Source organism: Lepus europaeus, chromosome 8 (assembly GCF_033115175.1).
Source record: "Lepus europaeus isolate LE1 chromosome 8, mLepTim1.pri, whole genome shotgun sequence".
Classification (NCBI taxonomy): domain Eukaryota; kingdom Metazoa; phylum Chordata; class Mammalia; order Lagomorpha; family Leporidae; genus Lepus; species Lepus europaeus.
The window spans coordinates 68016462-68027436 of NC_084834.1; the positions used below are offsets into that span (position 1 = coordinate 68016462).

Consider the following 10975-nt stretch of genomic DNA (forward strand, 5'->3'; position numbering starts at 1 on the left):
GAGAGATTCTGTATCTCTATTGTGTACTCTACTTTTCAGATAAATAATATTTAAATTTTAAAAATATTTATCTGAAAAGTAGAGTTCTTGTTCTCCCATATAGGTGGCAGAGGCCCAAGCACTCCAGCTATTTTCTGCTGCTTTCCCAGGTGCATGAGCAGGGAGCTGGGTCAGAAGTGGAGCAGCAGAGACTGTAATGGTGATGTTGCAGGCAGCAGCTTAACCCTCTGTACCACAATACCAGCCCCTTTGTTTACTTGAGAGGCAAACTGACAGAGACTGGACAAGGAGATGGGGATGGGGATGGGGATGGAGATGTGCCAGTTCACTCTCTAAATATGCACAACAGGCAAGGCTTGACCAGGCCAAAGCCAGGATCCAGGCACTCCATCTGAGTCTCCTAAGTACGTGGCAGGAACCTAAATAGTCAGCCTCCATTTGCTGCCTCCTAGGCACATTAGCAGGAGGCTGGATCAGAAGCAGAGGCAGAACTTGACCCCAGACTCTGCAATACGATATGTAGGCATTGCAAGCAGCAGCTTAACACATTAGGCCATAATATCAGCCCCACATCTTTTATCTTTGAGTATATTATGATATTTGTTTTTTTGCTTTTATTTTCTCAAAATTTATGTACAAAGCAGATCAGTTTAATTCTCCTTGGTTTCCCACTTTGGGAGTTTATACTTCAGCTTTCTCTGTTCAGCTAGGTTGCTCACCAACCATCCATCTGCTTTCTTTACTCTCTGCTGTAATCTTTCCTTTCTATGTCCTGCAACTTTGTAGCTTCCAAAGATTGCTTCCTTGCTATTTTAGAGGAGTTGTGAGAGGGACTGGTGGTAAGTCTATGTTTCAGCCTATTAATTTTGCAAGAATGTCACACTAAACTTTAAATTAGAGAATTTAAAATTAGGCTGCTTTCTCATAAATATTTGAGCACAACATGGAAAAATATTCTTCAAGTACCATGAATTATGTGAATGGTGTTATTTTTTTATTTTTGAGAATAAAGTAGAATATCTCAGTAAACTGTCCTACAATTGAAAATATTTGTTTTAAAGGTGTAAATGAACCTCCTGGATATTTTTTAAATATTCTAGGGAAATTTTTGAGTATTTAGATAAATTTTGATGGCAACATTTTCAAAAATCCCCAAGACAAAGTAAAACTTAAGGCTCATCTACCCGAAATGAGCAGAAGAGGGAAGAAAACACAGTATCTTTAAATATTATTCTTCCATAGGGTGAGCATTTGGCACATCAGTTAAAAGGCCACTTGCAGCACCCACATCCCATTAGGGAGTGCTTAGGTTTGTCAAGGCTCCACTCTCAATCCCAGATTCGTACTAATGCATACCCTGGGAGGCAGCAGGTTATGGTTCAAGTTGTATAGTTCCTGCTACCCCACCCATGTAGCAGACAAGGACTGAGTTCCTGGCTCCTGGTTTTGGCCTGGCCAAGTCCTGGGTATTGCCAGCATTTGGGGAACGAAATAGTGGATAGGAGATCTCTGTCTGTCTATCTTTCTCTGTCTCTCTGTATTAAAAATATTTTTTGAGGGGGAGAGCAGTCATTTAGCTTAGTGAATAAGATATCCAGGTCCCACATAAGGACACCTGGGTTCAACTTCTAGCTCCAGATATTTTTTTAAAAAATATTTATTTATCTGAAAGGCAGAGTTACAGAGAGACAGAGAGGCGAGAGAGGGAGAGAGAGAGATCTTCAATCCATTGCTCACTTCCCAAATAGCTGCAAAAACAAGCGCTGGGCCAGGCCAAAGCCAAGAGCTTCCTCTGGAACTCCCACATGGGTGCCAGGGGCCCAGGGACTTAGTTCATCTTCTGATACCTTGCCAGGCACATCAGCTGGATCAGAAATGGAGCAAACAGGACTCGAACCAGAACCCATATGGGATGTCGGCCCTGCAGGCCCCGGCTTAATCTGCCCGTCCCCAGCCCTGGCACTTGGTTCCAGCTTCTGACCAACACAAACTCTGGAACATGGTGATGATTGCTTAAGTAATTGGGGTTCCTGCCACCCATGTGGAGATCTGGATTGTGTTCCTGGCTCCTGGTTTCTGCCATCCCTCACCAACTTTGCCTGTTGCAGACATTTGGGAAGTAAACCAGCAGATGAGCAGATGGTACATCTCTCTCATTCTCTCTCTCTCTCTCTCTCTCTCTCTCTCTATATATATATATATATATATATATATATATATATATATATATATATATATATTCTCTATCTCTATTCTCTATCTCTATCCCTATCTCTATCCCTATGTCTATCCCTATCTCTATCCCTATCTCTATTCTCTATCTCTATCTCTATCCCCATTCTCTATCTCTATTCTCTATCTCTATTCTCTATATCTTTCTTCCTCTGAAATAAAAATGTTAAGGTATTATGCTTCCATGTGTTTGTTTCACCCTGAAACAACTCAAAGTCCTTGTCAGCAGTGCTTTTCATCTCAGATTGGATGCTTACACTGCAGATCATTTTGCTGCCTCTGGGAGGAGCTGTCTGCAAAGAGTTTAATGAATCAGCTGTCGTGGCTAATACACTGAAAATGAAAGGAGTCATTGTTCAGACTCATTGTCTGCTAGAAGTACAAATGATAAAGTTTAGGTGAAAATCGTTTTTTCTCATTAGCCTGAAGCCCTCAGTTCTGAGGCAGTGGTCTTTCACTTTTTAAACAATTTGCTTTGAAACAGTTGATTGATGTACATATAGAATATTAAAAAGCCAAGTTGCATTGAAGATTTTAAAAGATATGTTCCCTCCACCTCTTTCACCCCTCTTAGCCATGAGTTCAGTTGCTGACATGCATATTTCTAGAAAAATTGACACATACAGCCATCTTTTGATTAATCAATTTTAAATATTAACTGACTTCTGTGTTAGTTCAGATCTTCCAAGAGCCAGCTACAAAAGCCAAACATTTATTAGGAAAGTCCCCTTGAGAAGAAATGGAGACACAAGTGGGGACACGGTGTAAGAGCTGACAGATTGTCACGCAGGACGTCTCACCAAGGACAGGAGACGGAGAAGGGAGGAGGGTGGGGTAGAATCAATTTGGGCTGCAGAGCAGTTCTAAGGGAATATTTGCAAAGCTGTTAATAAGTCCTCAAGCCTCAGTCTCCCTTCTGAGGCCGCCACTGTAGCCCAGGGACTGACCTACCACAGTATACCTTTTGCTCCTAGTCATTTGCTGAGGATGGCCCATAGCTAAGCATGGCCTCTGTGTGAGAGTGGTGATGGATTTCACAGTGCAATGGGCCCTTTGGCCACTTAGGCCCCTGCAGTTGGATATCTGAGAATGGGCATTCTCATGCCTGCTGCCACTTGCAATATGATAGCAGAGGGTTTCACTTACTTTACACAGACCCCTCCCTTTACTGTTCCCTCCAATATAATTATACACCCATTTGGGTTATATCCATATTCACTGCTTTCATTATTAGGTTAGTGTAATTTTGCTCATGTCTGAGCCAGATAATACACAAAATTACATTTATCAAATAATTTGTTTCTAAGGATGTTAATTGCCTCTATTTCCCTCTTAATTTTTCTTTGAATTGATAGAGAAAATTTTCTACAATTTTCCCTAACTCTGTAAAATATCACTCATTATAAATTTCTATTGTGTCAAATTTATAGCAAACCTGCTAAGTTTAGAAGTGAGCTGATAAATATTGAACAACCAACTCTCCCGAGGTTGGGATAACATTCTGTCTTTTATTTTAGAGAGAGAGATCTTCTATCCCCTGGTTCACTTCCCAGATTCCCACAACATTTGAAGACAGGCCAGGCCAAACCCAGGATCCAGAACCCAATCTGGATCTCCCATGTGGATGGCAAGGACTCAGCTCTATGAGCCATCATTGTTGCCATCCTGGGTGTGCATTAGCAGGAAACTGGAATCAGAAACAGAGCCAGAACTCAAATCCAAGCCCTGAGATATGGGATGTGGGAAACTCAAGTGGGGACAACCTTGGCAACAAACAGCTACTCTTCTATTTTTTCACAGTGTAAAACATTCCTACAATCATCGGTTACAAGGTGTTCATGTGATGTCACTGAATGTGGCATTGAGAAAAGAGATGCACAGTGGGTTCTGTGAGCCATGCACAAACAGGCTGTCTCTTACCACAGGCCAAACAAGTTCATGCTCTTGTACCTACTGAGATAATGCTTTGGGACCCCTCTTCCTCCTGCTCCAATGGGAACTTCTCATCCTTCACATCTGCTGGAACCTCAACTGTTCCTGTATGTCTTTGTTTTTCTTTCAAGTCTTGTATCTGATGTGATGCGACATATCCTCCAGTTACTTCTGATAGAGGCTGTACACGAGGCAAGAGGCTTCCAGTTCTACTCAGTGTTACATTTGCAAGCTTGCATCCTGGTATCCTTCTATTGCTTTGATCAGTTTCTTGGAAGTCTAATTCAAAACTTGTATCTCCCTAGAATTTTGAACAATGCTATTGAAAAGTCTGATATCATTATCTCTAAAATCTGTTGAATGTGACACTTATTCTCTCTATAATTTTTTCCTATCTTTGTTGATCTGCACTTCCTTGAGAATTCACTCAGGTAAACATCTTATCACCGTGGCAATGTTTCAATCTGGACAGTCATATATAGATATAGATAGCCCTTTCAAGAAGAGCAGCCATTTTCATCTATTGCAGATATCCTTCTATGGCCTTCTTGATACTTTTCCTCCTTTCATATTTTTATTTATATTTTGATTTTTTCTAACCCTTCTAGAAGACCTATATGGGCATCTTAGATTTTTAGAAATACTTTTCTTTCTTATTTCCCTTTTTTTCCTTTTGTCCCTTTTTCTAGCTATTTCCTCAACTTTACCTGGCAAAGTTTCCACATACTTTTTTTTTCCTATTACTCATTTGTAATTTTCAAAAATTTTGTTTTATTCTCTGATAATTCTATTGTAGTCATTTATTATTGTTGTTCCTAATGTCTTAACTCCCTAAGGATATCAATCATAGTTTCATGGTCTCATTGAAGTTTTCTTCTCCTTCATTGTTTCTTCTTTCAAAAAACTTTCTTTGTTAGTTCTTCAAAACTTGTTTATGATCTTTCTCATCCTTGTGGGAGACCTGTTTTAAATACCCAGCAATCTTTGCGTGGCCAAGCTCTAAAATATTGATTGGAAGTTCTGGAGGCAGGTAAAGGACTTCCGTCAGCACATGTCTGGAGGACCAGAGGAGTTTTCCATTTTGGATGCCCAAAGGTTAGAATCTGTAGATCTTTTCTCTTGAGTAGTTTAGCTTCTCAAACAGCTGCTAATCCCCTGCCTAAAGACACAGTTTCAGTGCTGGCATTTGGAGAACATTGAGGGAAGTGCCTCTCTTCTACTTTGTTTATAACAGTCTTAGAGACTTTTGTTTAAACATTAATTGGGGGCTTACTTTGTAATAAGTACTGAGAGATATTTGGTAATTTTTTTTAAACTTTTATTTAATGAATATAAATTTCCAAAGTACAGCTTTTGGATTACCAATGGCTTCCCCCCCCCCCCTATAACTTCCCTTCCACCCGCAACTCTCCCCTTTCCTGCTCCCTCTCCCCTTCCATTCACATCAAGATTCATTTTCAATTCTATTTATATACAGAAGATCAGTTTAGTATATATTAAGTAAAGATTTCAACAGTTTGTCCCCACATAGCAACACAAAGTGAAAAATACTGTTTGAGTACTAGTTATAGCATTAAATCACAATGTACAGCACATTAAGGACAGAGATCCTACATGATATTTTTAAAAAATTGATTAATTTTCTATGCAATTTCCAATTTAAAACCAAGTTTTTTTCATTTTCAATTATCTTTATATACAGAAGATCGATTCAGTATATACTAAGTAAAGATTTCATCAGTTTGCACCCACACAGAAACACAAAGTGTAAAAATACTGTTTCAGTACTAGTTATAGCATCACTGCACATTGGACAAGACATTAGGGACAGATATTTGGTAATCTTAAGAAGGAAGGGTGATGCTACTGCAAAGTTTGCAAGCTCACGAGCTGGCCCTGTATTCAACCCACTGACATATTAGGAAGGTAGAAAAAGAACCCAGCATGCTGTAAAACCATCTACTTCACAGCACCTGGGTGTTTGGCACCATTTCAACAAAATAGTTCGTTGAATTTTCCTCTGGTCACGGACTTGAAGCCTATCGACTTAACGTTTTGTTATATTTCATACAAGGCTCTACATCTTGGAACTTTATCTTTAAAATAAGACTCATGCTTCGTTACTATCTAATGACTACTGTGAAATTGATGGTCACTCTTTGTTTTTAAACAGACTCCAGGGGGTTATTATTTACCTAACAAAAGGTCAAGGGTTGCCTCAGCTTTGTTGAACACAGGGAGAACTTGTAATAAACTCACGCAGACACACAGAAAGAAAGTACCAAGAAGAAATTCATAAAAATCTATTTATGTTCTACTGTTAGAAGACTAAGAAAGCATTAATTGTAAACTTTCTTGCATACTAACAATAAATTAAAATGCCGCTAATCCCCACCTTCCTGCATATTCCACATGGCTCCAAGTTCCTTATTTCATTTGACTTTTGCAAATAAAAATTTCATTGTTATGAAAAAGTCATGAATTAACAACTTGACAGGTATATCATTTTGGTTGTTGGTACCTTGCCTTCCTGTGCACATCAAAAAGGCAGCTGAGTCTCTGGGTAGGAAACTCCTCATATTCACTGCTGTTTGCTCAGGCATTGGGTGACCAAGATCACTACCCTTTTATGTTTACTGTCCTAGACTATGTGCTTTCTCAGTATTTCTTGCACAAAGCCTGAGATTGCAAAGGGGGAAATCTATGCTTTACTTAGAAGTTTACAGTTATGTATGGAGAAATTAGCACTTACTTTTTTTAATTCAAAAAATTAATAATTTCAGACTTTCAGAACTGTGGCATACAAGTATGGACTTCAACCAGTTTCTCCAAAAGGTATTATCTTTCATGCTACAATTACTAAAACTAAGGTGTTAACATTATTAATATCCTGTGACTAATGCTCTTCTTCCAATTTCACCAAATGTCCCACAGATTTTAAAACATCCAAATTGATTTGGTAATAAGATATAGTTGATAAAGTATAGTTTTGTTTGTTTCTGCCATGAAGAGAATCTTAGTTAATCTGATTTGCCATGAAAAGCAATAACTTTGTGGCTAACCAGCCTGCCCTCCTCTCCTGCCTACCCAGTCCCTTTACAAGAACACATCACAGGAACCCCAAGGCTCTCCTGTCCGCAATCCTCACTTGCATGATGGGAAATGCCACTAACTGGACTCAACCTCCTCTACACAGCATGAAAGAGGATGAGTAAGGATATCTCTACAAAGTATTCTGTTGTGCTATTATCTAGGATAGAGTCATGGCAAAGACAGAGGCAAAGGTGGGTGAGGTCCTGGGAGCTCTTAGAGATCAAAGTTTGCCAGATGGGGACAGAATTCACAGATCACCCAGAAAGGGGCTATGTCTAAGAGAACAGGGGCTGAGTCATCTAGGCCAAAAGTTTTTCTCAGGTATGTATAAGGGTAAGGCAGCCAAACATCCATTAGCCTCCTTCCCTCTGAGCCTCCACCACTCCCGAGGGACAAGGGCAAGGGGCTGCTCAGCAGTGAACAGTCAGAATTCTCCCAAGGCTTCATCTGATTCCCAGAGCTTGTGCCAGGCAGTGAATGGACATATCCTCTGTATGACATCTTTCCTGTGAGTACTAGGGCCTGCAGGCTGTCAGGTATTGATACAATACCCTTGGTCACATCTGGTCCACCACTGCAAGTCAATGAACTCTGCTTCTGCCAGTCTGTTGATGGTGGTCTCCAGAATCTCACGCAGGGAGCACTTGAGGACAGCCTCACGGTACTGTGACCAAGGCTTCAGGACTTTAGTCACAGACTCATCTAGGTTATTGTAGATCTTTGCTGCTGCCAGAATGCTAACTTCAAATCTGGAGTAGATGTGACCCACAACCCTTTCTCATCCACCACTGGCAGGGCTGAAACTCAATACTGGACACAGATGCCCAGAGCCACAAAGATGGGGGTGTTTGTGCAGACCATAGCAATATTGGTATATGTGCTATTCTGTAGCTCTTCCAGAGATTTGGACATGAATTGCAGCTTGAGGAGGTCAGAGATAAATTTGAGGATGACTTGTGGATGAGGACAAACAAGGTGTTGCATATTTCCAGGCCAATAACTGGCAGTCTATGGGTCTTGTTTAGAATTAATGAAGAGAGAGCATCAAACAAGCTGGCACTAGGAGAAATACAGACAAGTGGTTTGAAGGAATCTTGTAGGTACACTTCTTTCCAAGCTTTTATCTTAGGTTCTTCGAGCTCATAGATTTGTCCCAAGGTTGATTTATAGCAGCAGTGCAGGATATTGATGAAGTCAGCAACAATCAGCTTGCCCACAACTTTTCTTCTCACTAACCCACAAAGTGGAGCTGGCACACCATCAGTCATCCACACAAAGAAAGCCTTCTTCACTTGTAGGGAGGTGTCAAATACAATGAGTTTGGAGCTTTGGAGGATCAGGTCATAGCAGCATGAGACTTCATGAAGTGAGTGTACATGCAATTGTTGCATTCTGTTGGGAGGGAATGTACATTAGTACAGTCATTCTGGAAAACAGTATGGAAATTAAAAAAAAAAAACCTAAAACTTAGGTGTTAAAATTTAAAAAAAACACATAAAATTTAAACAACCATATAATCTAGCAATTCCACTGCTGGGTATATGTCGAAAAGAAAGGTGCTTCTCCTGGTCTCCCCATGCAGGTACAGTGGCCCAAGCACTTGGGCCATCCTCCACTGCACTCCCGGGCCACAGCAGAGAGCTGGACTGGAAGAGGGGCAACCGGGACTAGAACCCTGCACCCATATGGGATGCCGGTGCCGCAGGCAGAGGATTAACCAAGTGAACCATGGCGCCGGCCCCTGTACTATCATTTTTTAAATGCCAATAGGATGGTCTAAATACATATCACATTATTTTAATTTGCACTTTCAAATTACAAATTTTTCTAATTTATATTAGCCATTTGGTTTTTTAAAAGTAAATTAACACAATAAACAAGCATCATATATGGTTGATACCACATAAACATATCCAAATGTATGATAAATGTGGTGGTAGGTAATAAATATGACTATCTTTCCAGAGTTAAAAATTTAAAGCAACTATTTCTCAAAATCCTACACTTTCCTGTTGGATAGAAAAGTAATTTACTAATTCTAAGTCCATCTAAAGTTTGGATGTGTCATTGGACTTAGAATCTTTTTCGTTGAACCCTCTGGTATCATGCCAGAATTACACTGTTGAGATATTTTTGCTTAAAGTTTGAATTCCACTCTATTCTTTTGTTACATAAATTTTGGAATTGGAATTTTAAAGGGAATTACTTTATCAATGTAAAATTACTCTAGTGGTAAGTTTGAAATTTTTATTTTCAAGGTTTTGCTTTTTTATGTTCTGGAAGTATGAAATTTAGCAATTTCTTGTCATCAAAGAACAAAGTTCTTTCTTTGTTTTTTGTTTTTTTTTCCCACACAAGCACATTATGTAATGCCCAGAGATGATTCCAATTAAACCACACTTTCAGAATAGTTGCATATAAAATATTTGTGATAAAGATAATTGAACCTAGTCCTGAAATTAAAAAAAAGAAAACAGCTGCAACGGTCCAGATTTGGGCCTTGAACTGAGCTTGCTCAATCTTGCAGCTAATGCCTGTTGAAAGTAATTATGAGATTTTTATTCTGCTTTCTCCTAGACCTGGTGGCAGGTGACATTGCACGTGACTTAGTCTACCTTTAATTTCCCATCTTGCAAGACCCTTGCTATTGTGCTTTCCTTCCCATCCTACCGCAGATAAACCATCCCACCACACTAAACCAATGCAAGGCCTGTCAAGGTGCAGATAGTCCGAGTTTTTCTGCCATCAACTGTAGTTTCTTTAAATTTCTCTCCCAGGGCTAAAGTTTTTATGATGAGGATTTTGCCATCCTCAGTGATGATGCAATCTTGTTTCACCATTTCACCCGTTCTTCAGAACTGGTCCCTCCCACTCCTATTCCTTCGTGTTTTCCTGAAAGCCTTGGCTGTGCACCAGTTGCCGCCTTTCTACCAACTGCTGCATGGTGCTCGTGTTGAGCACTGGCAGGTGTGCACAGCAAGCAGAGCAATGGCCGTGGGTGCACGCCTGGTGTATGAGAACAAGGTATTTTACTACATTTATTTAGAGCTTTTAGATTCCTCACTAAAATGGTGTGCTTTTCTTTACCGTCACCAATGCATGTCTCTTACTGAGTTTACTACAAAGTATTCGGAATTCACAGGCCCTTCTCCAATGGTTAGGTCCCTTTGTTGTGGTTCTCGTGTCCTGTTGTGTTCTTTAGTACCTCTGCAGCTCTGAGCAGTACCCATGCTGTCAGAATAGCTGATGTGAGCTTCGAATACCAGAGGTCTGGCAAACATCGTTTCTTCCTCTTGTACTTGACAGTGACCACCTCTTATACTCCTTTTAAGACCTGTGGAGAGTTTACAGTGACCTACTGCTGGACCAAGAGCTAGAATCACTAGTAGCCCTCCTTCCTTTCCATAAGCAATGGTTGACTGTCACCTTTTATACTGCCGCCCCACAGTGAGCACAGCACTTGTACTTCTGATCCCTGCATGGATATCAGATTTCAAGCGTTTCCTTCCTCACAGGACTTATACCCACCCAGGGCCCCTATAACAACCCTAAAAAATGTCAGTTCCTTCTTTCCATTTGAATCCAGAGATTTGCTCCTATGCTTATTAAATGTCTATGTGATACCATAGGACACATAAAAGGAAATAATTTTGAATCAGAAAATTTCCAAAAGAAAGAAAAACCGTAGTTATTTTCTATTGAAATTCTTTGTCATAAG

At 40.0% G+C, this 10975-nt stretch overlaps 1 pseudogene; it reads right to left on the reverse strand.

Annotated features, from left to right (window-relative positions):
- Positions 1–10538, reverse strand: part of LOC133765288 (5'-AMP-activated protein kinase subunit gamma-1-like) — an 11170-nt pseudogene extending 632 nt beyond the window's left edge.
- Positions 10539–10975: the final 437 nt, after the last annotated feature.